This window comes from Pristiophorus japonicus, chromosome 25 (assembly GCF_044704955.1).
Source record: "Pristiophorus japonicus isolate sPriJap1 chromosome 25, sPriJap1.hap1, whole genome shotgun sequence".
NCBI classification, from domain to species: Eukaryota; Metazoa; Chordata; class Chondrichthyes; family Pristiophoridae; genus Pristiophorus; species Pristiophorus japonicus.
In genome coordinates this window covers 9319424-9336798 of record NC_092001.1, presented here as the reverse complement: position 1 = coordinate 9336798, position 17375 = coordinate 9319424, and the positions used below count along the sequence as shown (strand labels likewise).

At 44.2% G+C, this 17375-nt stretch overlaps 1 non-coding gene across 1 annotated transcript; it reads right to left on the bottom strand.

Annotated features, from left to right (window-relative positions):
* Positions 1-4289: 4289 nt before the first annotated feature.
* On the bottom strand, positions 4290-4371 carry trnal-uaa (transfer RNA leucine (anticodon UAA)). Its single transcript has one exon. It is a non-coding gene; the product is annotated as a tRNA-Leu (tRNA).
* Between the last annotated feature and the right edge of the window lie 13004 nt (positions 4372-17375).

The window sequence follows — 17375 nt, the reverse complement described above, 5'->3', positions numbered from 1 at the left end:
TACTGCATGCAGTTCTGGTTATAAAGATGATATAGAGGCTCTTGGGAGGGTGCAGAGAGGATTTACACGGACAATACCGGAAACGGGAGGTTATTCATAAGAGGAAATAATGAACAAGCTAGGGAATTCAGAAGCAACTTCTTTCTGGAAAGAGTGATGAGAATATGGAACTCAATATGCAGGAGTGGTTCAAGCAAATAGTATAGATAAGTTTAAGGAGAGGCTATACAAGAATATGAGGGAGAAAGCAATAGACGGCTATGCTGATAGATTTAAATCAGGAAAGACTCGAGAAGATTCGATTAGAACATAAAAGCTGGGATGGTTGGATTAGGCAGAAATGCAGCGTAGGCTATGCTGTCCTTTGTAAGCCTATACATTTCCGTTATCTGCAGCATTAGGCATTGGATTCAATGACAAGCTCTCTGGGTATATATGGGAGTGTCTGGCTCACGATAAGAACTTTCAGTTTCTGTGTAGTAGTTTCTGGATCTCGTTAGATGCTGTCTGGGTCTGTGTTGCAGCTGCCTGTGTCAGATTTTGAGCTTACTGTGTCTGTCTAAGTGTTGTCCATGATTGTGGAGGAGCGTCGTGGTTTGTATTGCAGCTCCATGTGTCAGGTGTGGAGCTGACTGGGTCTGTGCACGAGTTGTCTCTGTTTGTGTTGGAGAGTCTGCGTCCGTGTTGGAGTGTGTCGGTCTGTGGTTGATCTCCCTGGATCAGTGTTGCTCTGTATTGCCGTTTTTGATTCATTGCCGATACTGACTTGATCTTCAAATGAGGTGTCTGGGTCTCCGAAGTGAGCTGTCTGGCTTGGTGTCGCAGCAGTCTGGTCCTTTGCTGGAACAGTCTGCGCCCGTGTAAGAACTGCTTATCTCTGTGTAAGAGCTCTCTTGGATCTGTTTGGTGATGCCTTGGCCAGGGTAGAGCTGTCTATGTCTATGTAGAAGGGAATTAATCTGTCTCGGAGATCCCTATGTCTCTGAAAGGAGCTGTATGGGTCTGTGTCGGAAAGTTTGTGCCTGTGCTGTTGATCCCTGCTTCAGTGTAGCACCTGCCTGGTTATGTACAGGAGCTGGCTACTTTCACATAGGAAATGTCAGTGTCTCTGTCGAAGCTCTCTTGAAAGGTGTTGGTGTTGTTTGCGACTGATGAGGACATGTTTGCTCCTGTGTAGGTGATGCTGTGTCTGTGAAAGGAACTCTCTGAATCTGTAAACAAGCATTTTGATGCTGTGTATGAGGTTTGCCTGTCTGCACAGGAGTGTCATGAAATGTGCAGTAATGTCTGTCTCGGTGTAGGATCAGTACACCTCTGTGCGGGAGCTGCCTGGGTCTGTTTAGCCGCTGTCTGGGTAGGTGCAAGAAAAGTTTGGATCTGTGAAGGTAGAGTGTGGGACTGCGTAGGAAGATTCTGAATCTGTGAAGGTAGAGTCTGGGAATGTGAACGAGCAGTCTGAGTCAGTGTTGCAGCTGTCTGGGTCTGTGAAGGAATACTTTGGATCTGTGAAGGAAAATAGAAACTTAGAAATCCACAGCGCTCACGGAGACCACTTCGGCCCATAGTATAGGTGCCGGCTGACAATGAGCCACAAGGCCCTTTGATCAACAACCCTGAAGGCTATATATGAACTTGTGAAGATTGACAATGGCGGAAAGATAAAGAATGCCCAGCCTAATAAGTCAGCCCCACACAACTGCTACACCCCTTGCACCGAAATCTTATACACACCACCATAACTGGAGCCATGTGATATCATGTGAGAAGGAAAAAACAGAATAAAAACGCAAGCTAATGTGGGAAAAAAAATCTGTGTAACTTTCTCTCCATCTTGTCGATTGAAATTAGTCCAGGAGATCACCTTGGGCGTATTGGATTCCCTGCAGTACTTACCATTATATCTGCGCTCGCCAACAAGAGGTTATCCAGCCTATTCCCACTTACCAGCTCTCAGTCCGTAACTCTGCAGGTTACAGCAAGGACATTATAATTGACTTTATAAAGCATTGGTCAGGCAGCAGCTGGAATACTGTGTGCCGTTCTCGTCAGCACATTTCAGAAAAAAGATGGAAATCCGCTGGAAAGGGTACTGATGAGATTTACAAAAATAGTTGCCTGGACTGGAGAATTTTGGTGATGAGGAAAGATTGGAAATCCTGAGTCTGTTTTCTTTGCAACAGAGGAGGTTGAGGGGAGACTATATTCAGGTGCATAACTTTATGAGGGCCCTAGATAGAGTTGGTAGGAAGGAATTGTTTCCCTTTACAGAGTGGTCAACAACCAGGCAGAATGGTTTTAAAGTAATTGCGGGGTGGACCATTTCCCCTCTCTCGGGAGCCTCCTATCAACAAGAGCAGGCATTGATGATGAGAGGCAACACCGTCTCCAGTGCGCCAGTGCAGCCGTCGGCCGCCTGAGGAAAAGTGTGTTTGAAGATCAGTCCCTTAAAACTGTCACCAACTCATGGTGTACAAGGCCGTAGTAATACCCGCCTCCTGTATGGTCAGATACCTGGACCATGTACAGTAAACACCACAAGTCGCTGGAGTAAACCACCAGCGATGTCTCCGCAAGATCCTGCAAATCCCCTGGCAGGACAGACGCACAAACATTATCGTCCTCGTCCAGGACAGCATCCCCAGCATTGAAGCACTTACCACACTTGATCAGCTCCGCTGGGCAGGCCACATGCCAGACACGAGATTGCAAAAGTAAGCGCTCTTCGAGGAACTCGTCCACGGCAAGTGAGCCAAAGGCGGGCAGAGGAAACGTTACAAGGACACGCTCAAAGCCTCCCTGATAAAGTGTGACATCCCCAATGACACCTGGGAGACCTTGGCCATAGACTGCGTGAAGTGGAGGAAGTGCATTCGAGAGTGTCCTGAGCTCCTCGAGTATCATTGCCGACAGCATGCAGAAATCAAGCGCGGAAGGAGCGTGCGGCAAACCAGGCTCTCTTTCCATCCTTTCCCTCAACGAATATCTGTCCGACCTGTGACAGAGACTGTAGTTCTCGTATTAGACTGTACAGCCACCTAAGAACACGTGCAGAGAGTGGAAGCAAGTCTTCCTCGATCCCGAGGGACTGCCTATGATGATGAATTAGGGGGAGTGTTAGACGAGCTATGAGGGTAAATATCTTTACCAAGGGGGTCATGGTAGTCGGGAACTCATTGCCTGGATGGGCGGTAGCGGCAGAAATCCTCACACATTTTAAAAATACTTGGATGCCACTTAAAGTGCTGTAACCTACTTAGAGCTGGGAAGTGAGAATTAGGCTGGAAAGCTCTTGGTCGGCCTGCGTGAGCACGATTGGTTTAAATGTCCTCCTTCCATGCGATACATTTTTGCGTCTCCTACATAACAACAGTTAATTAAAAGTAATGAATTTGCTCAGAACCGCCTTGTGAAGTGCTGAGGTGAATGTCGCTGTAGAAATGCTAGCATTTTAATGTTAAAGTGACTTAAGAAAGGACGCAGCATTTAGGCAGGTCAGCTCAGTTGGTGAGAGCGTCGTACTAATAACGGAAAATTCTCGGGTTCGAACTCATTCCGGGCCATATATTTTAATTTTGGTGTTGCGGTTGGGCTGCAAGTATTTTAGAACAGCTTAAACATTCAGGAACGAAAATCACACCGGAACTATAGTATATTGAAGTAACGCTGCAAAACATTAGTTCTGCCGAGAGCTGATGGCCCTGCGGAGTGTTTCCAGCACTTAATGAATAATTCCGTATCCTCCGGGGCTTTGTGACGTCTCGTATTTCAATCCATGAAAGGCTCACTGCCACTGATTGGTTTGCAGTGCAAAGTATTGAACTGATCAAAATGCAATTGCGCTGTGTAATCCTTCATTCTCATCATTCGCCTGCTGCTAACGGCAGGGGCCACGTCGCTTAATGGATAAGGCATCTCAGTTTGATGCAAACGCTGATGTTATCAGAAAATCGCAACGTCAAATGCTGCCGCTGTTATTTTGTCAAATCTTGTTCAACTTTATAAAACCAAACCCCGTTCCCACTCATTAACTGAAGGTGATTTCCTCCCTAACAATGCAGGGATCTTTATTAAAAGGCATTTTTTTATGCGGTGTATATTTCTCACTGATTTTTGCAGATAGTTTCTAACAAACCAACAATCACGAATTAATACCGATAAATTATTAGTGTTTCCAGTTCGAACAACAGCTTCGCGTCTATAAGTGTAATAAAGGGCAGTGGAGGGAATTGTGATCAGTTTCCAGTGATATCCACAGGGAGTCGAGTAAGAAAAAAAGTCGCCTTTGGAATCACTGCGAGGAGGGTTCAAACTTTCGCAGAGAAACCCCATTGGATTTTAAATCCAACGCCTTAACCACTCGGCCATCGCAGTTACACGGCAAAGCTGTTTTAATAGTCCGATGGTTGGTGCTAATTATCAGAGAGTCCGCCTGCATGCTTGCCATGTTGCCTTTCCCAGACGATGTGAAAATTAAATCGGAGAATCATAGAATCTCACAGCAAAGAAGGAAACATTTCGGTCAGAACTGAAAGAATTTACATTTCGGGAAATGTAAATGAACAGACTGGGGAGCTTCTTTCTAGAAAAACAAGGGAGATATATTTTTAACATTATGAAGGTATTTGATCGGGTTGATGTGGAGAAAATCTTTGATATAGTGCAGGATTTCAGAACGGAGGTCACCGCTAAATTCAGTTGGCAATTCAACAGTAACTTATTTACCAAAGAGTGGTTAGAATGTGGAAGATGCTACACAAGCAGTAGTTGAGGCTATTAGCACAGATTTATTTTAGAGGGACTCCCGAAGCACATGACTGAGAAAGCAAAAGAACAAGATGCTGCTAGGATAAGGTGAAGTAGGGTAGTGTGGAGCATTAACTTCAGAAACACCAGTTAGGTAAAATTGTCTCTTTCTGTGGTGCAAACTCTGTATAACGTTACGTAACACACATTGTGAACAACAACCTATATACAATTAGCGCCTTGAAATTAGAGAAACGTCCATGGTGCTTCACAAGAGTATTATGCGATACAAATTTGATAACTAGCCGCTAAATATAAATTAGCACAGGTGACTAAAAGATTGGTGAACCAGGTATGGTTGACAATGAGGAAGAAAGCTGTACATTGCAGGAAGATATCAAAGAACTAGTCAGGAGTTTAATGGAATTTAACACGGAGAAGTGTGAGATAATGCATTTGGGGAGTGCTTATAGGGAAAGCATATAAACATTAAATGTTCGGCCACTGATAAGTGTAGAGGTGCAAATGACCTTGGAGTGCATGTCCACAGAATCCTTGACGGCAGCAGGACCAGTAGATAAGATGCTTGGGAAGGCTAGACAGAAAGAAAAATAAGGAGGGGTGGCGTTGTTGCTTAAAGAGGAAATTAATGCACTAGGAAAGAGGACATTAGCTTGGATGATATGGAAGCGGTATGGCTCGAGCTGCGGAATACCAAATGGCAGAAAACGCTCGTGGGAGTTGTGTGCAGACCTCCAAACACTAGTAGTGAGGTTGGGGACTGCATCAAACAAGAAATAAGGGATGTGTGCAATAATGGTACAGCAGTTACCATGGGCGATTTTAATCTACATATTGATTGGGCTGAACAACATGGTGGCACTGCGGTGGAGGACGATTTCCTGGCGAGTATTAGGGATGGTTTTCTAGATCAATATATCGAGGGATCAACTGGCCATCCTAGACTGGGTGATGTGTAATGAGAGGGGCCAAATTGGCAATCTTGTTGTGCGAGGCCCCTTGGGTAAGAGTGACCATAACATGGTCGAATTCTTTATTAAGATGGCGAGTGAAACAATTAATTCAGAAACTCGGGACCTGAACTTAAGGAAAGATAATTACGATGGAATGAAGCGTGAATTGGCAAGAATAGACTGGCAAATGATACTTAAAGGGATGACGGTGGATAGGCAATGGCATACATTTAAAGACCACATGGATCAACTTTAACAATTTACATTTCTGTCTGGAATAAAAATAAACGGGGCAGTTGGCTCAACCGTGGCGATCAAGGGACGTTATGGATAGTGTTAAATCCAAGGAAGAGACATATACATTGGCCAGAAAAAACAACAAACCTAAGGACTGGGAGAAATATACAATTCAGCAGAGCAGGATTAAGGGTTTACTTAAGAGGGGGAAAATAGTGTACGAGAGGAAGCTTGCCGGACACATAAAAAATGAGTGCAAAAGCTTATGTCGATATGTGAAGTGAAAAAGATTAGCGAAGACAAATGTAGGTCGCTTGCAGTCGGATTCAGGTGAATTTATAATGGGGAACAAAGACATAGTCGAGTAATTGAACAAATACTTTGCTTCTGTCTTCACGATGGAAGACACAAATAACCTTCCGGGTGTATTAATGGACCGAGGGTCTCGTGAGAAGGAAGAACTGAAGGATATCCTTATTAGATGGGAAATTATCTTAGATAAATTGATGGGATTAAAGGCGGATAAATCCCCGGGGCCTGATAGTCTGCATCCCAGAGTACTTAACGAAGTGGCCCTAGAAATAGTGGATGAATTGGTGATCATTTTCCAACAGTCTATCTATTCTGGATCAATTCTCATGGACTGGAGGGTAGCTAATGTAATATCACTTTTTTAAAAAGGAGGGAGAGAGAAAATGGGTAATTATAGAATGGTTAGCCTGATATCAGTAGTCGGGAAAATGTTGGAATCAATAATTAAGTATGATATAGCAGCGCATTTGGAAAGCTGTGATAGGGTCGGTCCAAGTCAGCATGGATTTATGAAGGGAAAATCATGCTTGACAAATCTTCTGGACTTTTTGACGATATAACTACCAGAGTGGACAAGGGAGAATCAGTGGATGTGGTCTATTCGGACTTTCAAAAGGCTGTTGACAAGGTCTCACATAAGCACATGCTATTGGGGGTAATGTACCGACGTGGAAAGAGAACTGGTTGGCAGACAGGAAGCAGAGAGTCGGGTTAAACTGATCCTTTAAGAATTTGCAGGCAGAGATTAATGGAGTGCTGCAGGGCTCAGTGCTGTGATCCCAGCTCTTCACAGTATACATTAATTATTTGGATGAAGGAATTGAGTGTAATATCTCCAGGTTAGCAGATGAAACTAAATTGGGTGGCGGTGTACGCCGTTAGCAGGACGCTAAGAGGCTGCAGGATGACTTGGGCAGGTTCGGTTAGTGAGCAAATACATGGCAGATGCAGTATACTGTTGATAAATGTGAGGTTATCCACTTTGGTGGCAAAAACATGAAGGCAGAATATTATCTGAATGGCGGCAGATTAGGAAAAGTGGGGGTGCAACGAGACCTAGGTGCCATGGTTCAGCAGTCATTGAAAGTTGGCATGCAGGTACAGCAGGCGGTGAACAGGGCAAATGGTATGTTGGCCTTCATAGCTTGGGGATTTGAGTATAGGAGCAGGGTGGTCTTACTGCTGTTCTACAGGGCCTTGGTGAGACCTCACCTGGAATATTCTGGTCAGTTTTGATCTCCTAATCCGAGGAAGGACATTTTTGCTATTGAGGGAGCGCTGCGTAGGTTCACCAGACTGAACCCAGGGATGGCTGGACTGACATATGAGGAGAGACTGGATCAACTGGGCCTTTATACACTGGAGTCTAGAAGGATGAAAGGGGATTTCATAGAAACATATACGATTCTGACCGGACTGGACAGGTTAATGCGGGAAGAATGTTCCTGATGTTGCGAAAGCCCAGAAAAAGGGGACACATTGTTAGGATAAGGGACAGACCATTTAGGATAAGATGAGGGGAAACTTCTTCACTCATAGAGTTGTTAACCTGTGGAATTCACTGCCGCAGAGAGTTGTTGATGCCAGTTCATTGGATATATTCAACAGGTAGTTAGGTATGGCCTTACGGCTAAATGGATCAGGGGTATGGAGAGAAACAGGAACGGGGTACTGAGCGAATGATCAGCCATGATCTTATTGAGTGGTGGTGCAGGCTCGAAGCATCAAATGGCGTATGCTGCGCCTATTTTCTATATTTCTATGTTAAGAATCAATAAGGAATAGTTGCCTTCATTAGATGAGCCATAGATTATAAGATCGGGGAAGTTATGCTTCAAATGTGTAAAACTTTTGTTAGGCCACAGCTAGAATATTACATACAGTTCTGGTCACCATACTACGGGAAGGATCTCACTGCACTCGTGAGATACAGGGTAGACTTAGGCGGATGGTGAATTTAGCTCTGAATCAATATTGCATAGACTGGGTTTGTTTTCTTTGGAACAGAGGAGGCTAAGAGGTGTCCGTATTGAAGAGAATAAAATCATGACGAGCCGATATAGAGTGCATAGAAAGGATCGATTTCCCTTCGCAGAGTTGTCAACAACCAGGCGGCATAGATTTAAAGTAATTGATAGGAGGTTAAAAGGGAGTTGAGGTGCAATGCTTTCACCCAGGGAGTGGTGAGAATCTGGAAATCACTGCCTGAAAGGAATTTAGAAGGCGAAGTCCTCACCACTTTTAAAAAGTCCTTGAATGTGCACTTGAATTCCAGTAATCTGAAAGGCTACGGACCAAGAGCCGGAAAGTGGCAATTGTCTGGATAGCTCGGATTTAAGTCGTAATTTCGGTCATGAGCTGGTGTTTCCTCGGCCGCTCACTGCATTTTGCAGCAAATCAATACTTCCGAGAAGGGAAACTGTGGCGCCTGCAATTCCTGCTACACAAGTGGCTCCAATCCCACCCACTTTTCTATTGAGTTCTCTTAGCACACTGAGTCTGTTACACAGCGACAGGAGCAAGCCATCAAGCGTGTTACAGAAGGACAGTAGAATTCCATTAACCCCTCGAGCCAGTTGCAAAGGACAAGAGGAAGTAGTTCAGATACTTCGGCTTTTTATACAAGAATAGTAGAACGCCATTCGGCCGCTCGTACCTGCTGCATATATGACGAGGAGGCACACTTTCCTGTTGCACAGAATTAGCTGGAGGACACTCAGCCACACTGCACTGTTGCACAGGGAAATGAGGAGGCCATTAACGCCTCAAATCTGAGCCTTAGGAGAGGCAGAAGCCGATCAGTTCCTTGAGCTTGCTCTACAAGAAGAGCAAAAGTCCATTTAAATACTACAACATACAAACATAGAAAACGGGAGCAATAGTGGTCCATTCGGCCCTTCGAGTCTGCACCGCCATTTAATATGATCATTCCTAATCCTCTATCTCAACACCATATTCACGCTTTTCCCCCATATCACTTGATGTCTTTTGTGTCGAGAAATCTATCTCCCTCTTAAATATATTCAGTGACTCAGCCTTCACAGCCTTCTGTGGTAGAGAATTCCACAGCTGCACCACTCTCTGAGTGAAAAAAACCCTCCTCTTCTCCTTTCTAAACTTCCTAGCCCTTATCCTGAGACTGTGACGCCTTGTTATAACCTTCCCAATCAGGTGAATCATCTTCCCCGCATCCAGTCTATTCACCCCGGTGAGAATGGTATAAGTTTCAATGAGATCTTCTCTCATTCTTATAAAATCTACTGATTACAGGCCGAGTCGACCCAATCTCTCCGCATAAGACAGTCCTGCCATCCCAATAATCCGTCTGGTGAACCTTCGCTGCACTCCCTCTATGGCAAGTATATCCTTTCTTGATTTACGAAAAAAAAACTGCACACAATACTCCAGCTGCGATCTCACCAAGGCTCTGTATAACTATTAACACATCGTTGCTCCTTTACTCAAATCCTTTTGCAATGAAGGCCAACATACCATCTGCATACCTAACTGCTTGCTGCACCTGCATGTATGCTTTCACATGTCAGCTTTACTTGGACACCGGTCCCTCTGCCAATCGAACCTGTTTCCTGTCCGTTAAGCAATTTTCAATTCATGCTCGTAACTTACCCCCAATCCGATGTACTTTAATTTTGCACACTACATATTCCGTGGGACTTTATCAGAGGCCTTCTGAAAATCCAAATACACTATATCCACTGGTTCTACCTCATGTTTTCTATCTGTTACATATTCAAAAAACGCCAGTAGCTTTGTCAAACATGATTTTCTTTTCATGAATTCATGTTTACTTTTTCTAATCCCTTTGATATTATGTAAGTGTGCCGTTATACGATCCTTTATTATAGGCTCTCGCATTTTCCCTACAGCTGATGTTAGGCTAACCGGTCTGTAGTTCCTTGTTTTCTCTCTCCATCCATTTTTAAACGGTAGGGTTACATTTGCCACCGTCCAGTCTGCAGGAACTGTTCCATAAACTACAGATTTTTGGAAGTTGTCAACCAGTGCAAGCACTCTTTCCATTGCAACGTCTTTGAGTACTCTGGGATGCAGATCATCAGGCCCTGGGGATTAATCGGCCTTCATTCCCATTTGTTTCCTCGGCAATATTTTCTTACAAATAATAATTTTATTTAATTCTGCTTGCACACTCGACCTTTGGTTCGCAAGCATTTCTGGGATGTTATTTGTGTCCTCGTCCTTGAAGACAAAACCGAAGTATTTATTTAATTGTCCTGCCATTTCATTGTTCCCCCATTATAAATTCCCCCGTTTCTGTATGTAAAGGGCCTACATTTGTCTTCACTAATCTTTTCCTTTTTATGAACATGTAGAATCTACTACAGTCGGTGTTTATGTTCCTTGCAAGTTCACTCTCATATTCTATGTCTCGCCTCTTAATCAATCTCTTGGCACATTTTTGCTGAATTCTAAATTGTACCCCATCCTTAGGCTTGCTACTTTTTCGAGCAACTTTGTATAACCCTTCTTTGAATCTAATACTATCCTTAGTTTATTTTGTTAGTCATGGTTGGGCCAGTACCCTTTTTTGTGTTTTTACACCAGAAAGGAAAGTATAACTGTCGCAATTCATGCATTCGTTCCTGAAATGTTAGCCATTACTCATCCACCAACATGACGTTTATTGACTCTTCCCAATCTATCACAGCCAATTCATTCCCCATACATTCGTAGTTTCCTTTGCTTGGATTTAGGACCATAGATTCGGATTGGAATACTTCACTTTCCATCTTAATAAAGAATTCAATCATATTATTGCCACTCTTCCCGAAAGGACCCCGGACAACAAGACTGTTAAATAAGCCTTTCTCATTACATAATACCCAATCTAGGATATTCTGTTCCCTAGTAGGCTCCGACAATATTGGGCTAAAAAAACATCTCATACAGATGCCAGGAATCAATCGGCCATATTATTATTACTATAATCTATATGTAGTTTAAAGTCATCTTCGATTATGGTAGTACCCTTGCTACATGCAGTTCTAATGTCCTGTAAATGTTGTCCACTATATTACCACAACTGTTTGGAGGCCTATAGACAACTCCCACCAATCTTTTCTGCCCCTTCATTCTCCTTTGCGCCACCCAGACTGAATCGACATCTTGACTTTCTGTGCCGTATTTCTCATTATTGCACTGATTTCATCCTTTATGAACAATGCCATACAACCCGCTCATTCTTTCTGCCTTTCCTTCCAAAATACCAGATAATGTTTGATATTCAGTTCCCAAACCTGGTCACCGCGCAACCATATCTCTGTAATTGCAACGATATTGTATCCATTTACATCTATTTGAGCTGTCAATTCTTCTACCTTATTACAGATGCTTCGTTCATTCAGATACAATGCTTTTAGATTTGTCGTTTTAACATTATTAGAAATCGTAACATTATTTTGTATTATAGCCCTATTTATCTTATCGCTTTTTTTCTTATCAGAATCCTTTTTGTTAGTGCCCCCTTTTGTTTCTATGCTCTGTCCCTTCTTGACATAACGTGGTTACATTACAACAATCACTTTCCGGCATTGCTTCCTTTTCATTTCTTTTTAGGTTTCTAGATTTCTCTGCACCACGACCTCCGCTCATCCCCACCCCCCACCCCCCGCCGGCACAACATCCCGAACCCCACTACGCTCTCCCCTTAATAGAACACGTTGCATAGGATTAGGACGAGGCATTTCAGAAAAACCGACCTGTTATACAGGAACAGGTTGAGACTAATCACCCCCTCGAACCTGTTACATAGGACTCGGAGGATGACATTCCACCCCTCAAACTTTTGCACAGGCGGAGGACAATCATAATAGAATAATGGTTATGGCACTGGACTAGTAATCCAGTGAGAGAAAATCATAGTCCACCGCAAGAGTAGGGCAATTTAAATGCAATTAAATATATCAGGAATTTTAAAAGTATTAGTAATGTTGACCATTGATGCAACACACCTATCTCGTTCGATAGTCTCCTTTAGTGAAGGAAATCTGCCGTCCTTTCTGGTCTGGGCCCAAATGTGTCTCCAGATCCCGTGCAACGTGGTTGACTCTTAACTTCATTCTAAAATGGCCTAGCAAGAAACTAAGTTGCATAAGATGATAACCATTACCTTCACAAGGGCAATTAGGGAAAGGCAACAACGGTTGCCCTTGCTAGCATTATCCACATGCTAGAATGAATAAAAGAAATAATAGGATTGCTAGATTGTTAAACAGGAAAAAGAAGAACCATAAGACAAGTCAGAGAATGTGGAATAAGGAGACAACTAGATAAATGCCTAGCTATCTGGCTTCCAGACAGAAAGCAGAGAGTACGGGTAAAAGTTAGCTTTTCATTGTGGCAGATAGTGGCTATTGCTTTTCCACGAGGATCTATGCTGGGACCACTGTTGTTTTCAATTTATATTAAAGATTTAGACCTCGGAATCAAAAACATAATTTTTAAATTTGTGGATGACGCCAAATTAGTTGGATATTCAATACTGAGGATGACTGCAACAAATTCGGTCGCGCTAACCTGTTGCATAGATGACGAGAAGGCAATGCCAAACCAACGAACCTGTTGCACAGAAGTAGTAGAAATCAATTGAGCCCGTCCAGTCTGTTACACAAGAACAGGAGAAGGCCATTAACTCCTTGCTAGCGATGTCCACATGTTTGAATGAATAAAATGAAGCCATAGATTGTTACATGGGAACAAGAAGAGCTGGAAAGTGGGATTAGGTGGGATAGCTATTTGTTGGACATTGCGGACACAATGGGGCGAAGTTGCCTCCTTCCGAGCTGAAAAGTTCCATCAGTCAATAACAAAACATCCCTTTCAAACAGAAACATGATGATTCGGTTCTGAATAAGCATCCGTTTCGGACGGCAGAGATTGATCCAGTTGCGATGAAAGTTCATCGACCTGACACGTTCACTCTGTTTCTCTCTCCGCAGGTTTTTTGCCGCGTCTGCTGAGTGTTTGCAGATTTTTCTGATTTTAACTCAGATTATACATCAACACTCTTTTAATTTTGTATTGATGGAACATTTGGCGGCTCTGTGGTGCACTGGATAGCACGTTGACATTTCTAATCCATGGCATATTAAACATTTGTGGCTTCCACTCACACCAAAGTCAGGATTTGGGCTTGGGCTGCACAGTCAATTTTGCAGCAAAACAATACTTCAAAGAAGGCTAGCTGCGGTACCTGCTCTTTCTGTTGCACAAGTGGCTGCAGTCCTTCCCAATTATCATCTGAGTATTTTGCACACGAGCAGAGGCAAGAAATCGAGCCTGTTACACACGGACAGGTGGAGGCAATTGTGTCCATTAACCCCTCAAACCAATTGCAAAGGGCAGGAGGAAGCCATTCAGCTTCTTGCGCCTGTTTTACAAGAAATGTCGAACTCCATTCGGTCGCTCGACCCTGTTGCATAGATAACGAGAATGTAATGTCAAACCAACGAAGCTGTTGAGCAGAAATAGGAGGATGCCATTGAGCCTCTCCAGTCTGCTGCTCAAGGATAGGGGAAGGCCATTAACCCCTCGTGCCTGAGGCATAGGACGGGCGGAAGCCATTCAGCTCCTTGGGATTTATCTATAAGAAGACTAGAAGCCCATTTAACCATTCGAAACCGCAGCATATGCTGAGGATGAGTTATTTTGGACTGACGAACCAGGAACAGGAGGAAGCTAATCAACCTCTCGATCGTGTTACATAGGAACAGGAGCATGCCATTCCTTCCCTCAACCTGTTGCACAGGAATTGGAGGAGTCATTAAGCCTCTTGAGCGCATTACACAGACGGAGGTCAATCTCAGTGGCATGATGGTTATATAACTGGACTAATAATCCAGAGAGAGGAAATCACAGCCCAACACGAGAGTGGGGAAACTTAAATTCAATTAATTAAAACTTGAATTTTAAATGTATCAGTAATGGTGACCATTGTAACAAACTCCCCATCTGGTTCACTTGTCACCTTTAGGGAGGGAAATCTGCCGTCCTTATCGGTCTGGGCCTATATGTGACTCCAAACCCACAGCAATGTCGTTGGCTCGTAACTGACCTCTGAAATTGCCTGGCGAGTTGCGAAAATGTGACTCACCGCCAACTTCACAAGGGGAGATAGAGATGGGCAACAAATGCTGCCCTTGCTAATGATGTCGATATGCTTGAATGAATACAATTGCAAAAAGTAGTTTGTTGCATATGAACAAGAAAAGCCTCAAGCCAGGTCAGAGAATGCAGATTCAGGAGACAACTAGCAGAATGGAGAGATAGCTGACTTCGAGACAGAAATCAGAGAGTAGCTTTTCTTAGTCGCAGAAGGCGGGTACTGGTGTTCCACAACGATCGGTGCTGGGATCGCTGCTGTTCACAATTTATATTAAAGATTTACATCTTTGAAGCAAAAACAACATTTCTAAATGTGCGGGTGACACCAAATTAGGAGGATAGTCAATACTGAGGAACGCTGAAACAACTTACCGGAGGACATTAATAAACTTGCAGAATGGGCATATAATTGGCAAATGAATTTCAAACCATATAAATATGAGGAGTTAAACATTTAGGTCGTAAACTTAGGGAGGTCACTTATTTCTGGAAATTTCCAGTCTGGGTGGTGTTCACGAACAAAGAGATCTCGGAGTACAAATACAAAACACTAAAAAATAACGACATAGGTTAGCAATGCCATAAAAAAGCAAAGCAAACACGCTGATTTATTTCGAGACATACAGAATTGAAAATTAGTCACATTATGCTGAACCTGTATTTCACCTTCATTAGATCACGCTTCGAGCACAATGCACAGTTCTGGTCGCCATATTATAAAAAGGACATAGATGCATTTCAGAGGATGCAGAGAAGATTTACAAGGATGTTACAAGAACAACCAGCGTATACAAATCAGGAAAGGATGATCAGGCAGTGTCCCTTTTCGCTTGAAAAAAGAAGGCTGAGGCGTGACCTGATAGAGGCATTTCAAATTATGAAAGATTTTGATGGTGTGGATGCAGTGAGAATGTTTCCACTGGTGGGGAAGAGAATAACCAGACGCTTTGAATATAAGATAGTCACCATGAAATCAACATCGGCAATGCAGAAGAAGCATATTTACCCAAAGAATGGTGAGATTGTTGAAATCGGTACCACAGGTAGTGATTGAAGAGAATAGTATTGAACTATTTAAGGTGGGGCGAGACAGGCATATGAGAACGAAGGAAATAGAGCGTTAGGCTGTTGAGGAAATTTGAGCGGAGGCTCCCATGGAGCATAAAAGACTGCCTGGGGCGAATGGACTGTTCCTGTGCAGTATACACTATGTAATCCAATGTTTGACACGAGTGAAGTTGACTCCATTCCGCACAATGCTACCAGCCACCACCTCAATGAGATCCCAACATTTCACCAGATAGAAAACGCCACAAGAAATCTAAACATATAACAAGGCTACGGGGGGCGGACGGAATCCCTGCTGAGGCACTGAACTTTGGTGGAGAGGAACTTCTGGTGCGAAGACATCACCTCCTCTACCTCATCTGGCGGGAGGAGAACATGCGGGGAGATCTTAGAGAAGCAGTGATCGTGAACATCTTTTAAAAAGGGGACAAGTCCGACTGCGGTAACTACAGGGGAATCTCCCGGCTATCAGCCACTGGGAAAGTCGGCGCTAGCCTCCTTCACAACCGACTTCACCCTGTTGCCGAGGAGCTCCTCACGGAGTTGCAGAGCGGATTTCGTCCCCTCCGGGGCAAAACGGACATGATTCTTGGCAGCGCGACAGCTGCAGGAAAAATGCAGGGAACATGGCTTTCTTCAACCTTACAAATGCCTTTCACACTCTCAACCACGAAAGCGTAAGGAGCGTCCTCCTCCTTTGTGGACGCCACCAAAAGTAGGCCACCATCCTCCGCCTGCTACACGACGACATGCAGGCCGTGATCCTTATCAACGGATCCATGAAAGACAGAATCCACGTCCGAACCGGAGTCAAGCAGAGCTGCTTCAATGCTCCAACCCTCTTCTCAATTTCCTTGATGCCGTAGTCCACCTCACGGTTGACTAACTCCCCGCTGGAGTGGAACTAAACTACAGAACCAGTGGGAACCTGTTCAACATTCGCCGTCACCAGGCCAGGTCCAAGACCATCCCAACCTCTGTCATCGAGCTACCGTATGTGGATGACGACTGCGTCTGTGCACACACAGAAGCTGAACTCCAGGAAACAGTCGAGGTATTTACTGAGGCGCACGAAAGCATGGGCCTTGCGCTAAACATCAGTAAGACAAAGTTCCTCCATCAACCTTTCCTCGCTGCACAGCACTGCCCCCCAGTCATCAAGATACACAATACGGCCCTGGACAACGTGGACCAATTCCCTTATCTCGGGAGCCGACTTTCAACAAGAGCTGGCATTGAAGACAGGATCCAATAACGCCTCCAGTGCGCCAGTGCAGCCTTTGGCCATCTGTGGTAAAGAGTGTTCGAAGACCAGTTCCTCAATACTTTCACCAAGATCATGGTCTGCAGGGCCGTATTAATAACAGCGCTCCTGTTTTGCTCAAACATGTGGAACATTTAAAGTAGACACCTCAAGTCGCTGGAGAACTACCACCAACGATTTCTCTGCAAGATCCTGCAAATTCCCTGGGACGACAGACGCAACAAAGTTAGCGTCCTCGTGCAGGCCAACATCCCGAGCATTGAAGCACTGACCATACTTGATCAGCTCCGCTGGGCAGGCCACATAGTTTGCATGCCAGACACGAGACTCCCAAAGCAAACACTCTACTTGGAACTCGTCCACGGCAAACGATCCAAAATTGGAGAGTGGAAACGTTACAAGGACACCCTCAAAGGCTCCATGATAAATGTGACATTGCCACTGACACCTGGAAGTCCCTGGCCATGGACCGCCCGAAGTAGAAGAATTGCTTCCGGGAGGGCACTGAGCTGCTCGAGGCTCGTCCCCGAGAGTAAGCAGAATTCAAGCGCAGGCAGCGGAAGGAGCGTACGGCATACCAGACTCCCAACCTACCCTTTACTTCAACCACTGTCTGTCCCACTTGTGACAGAGAC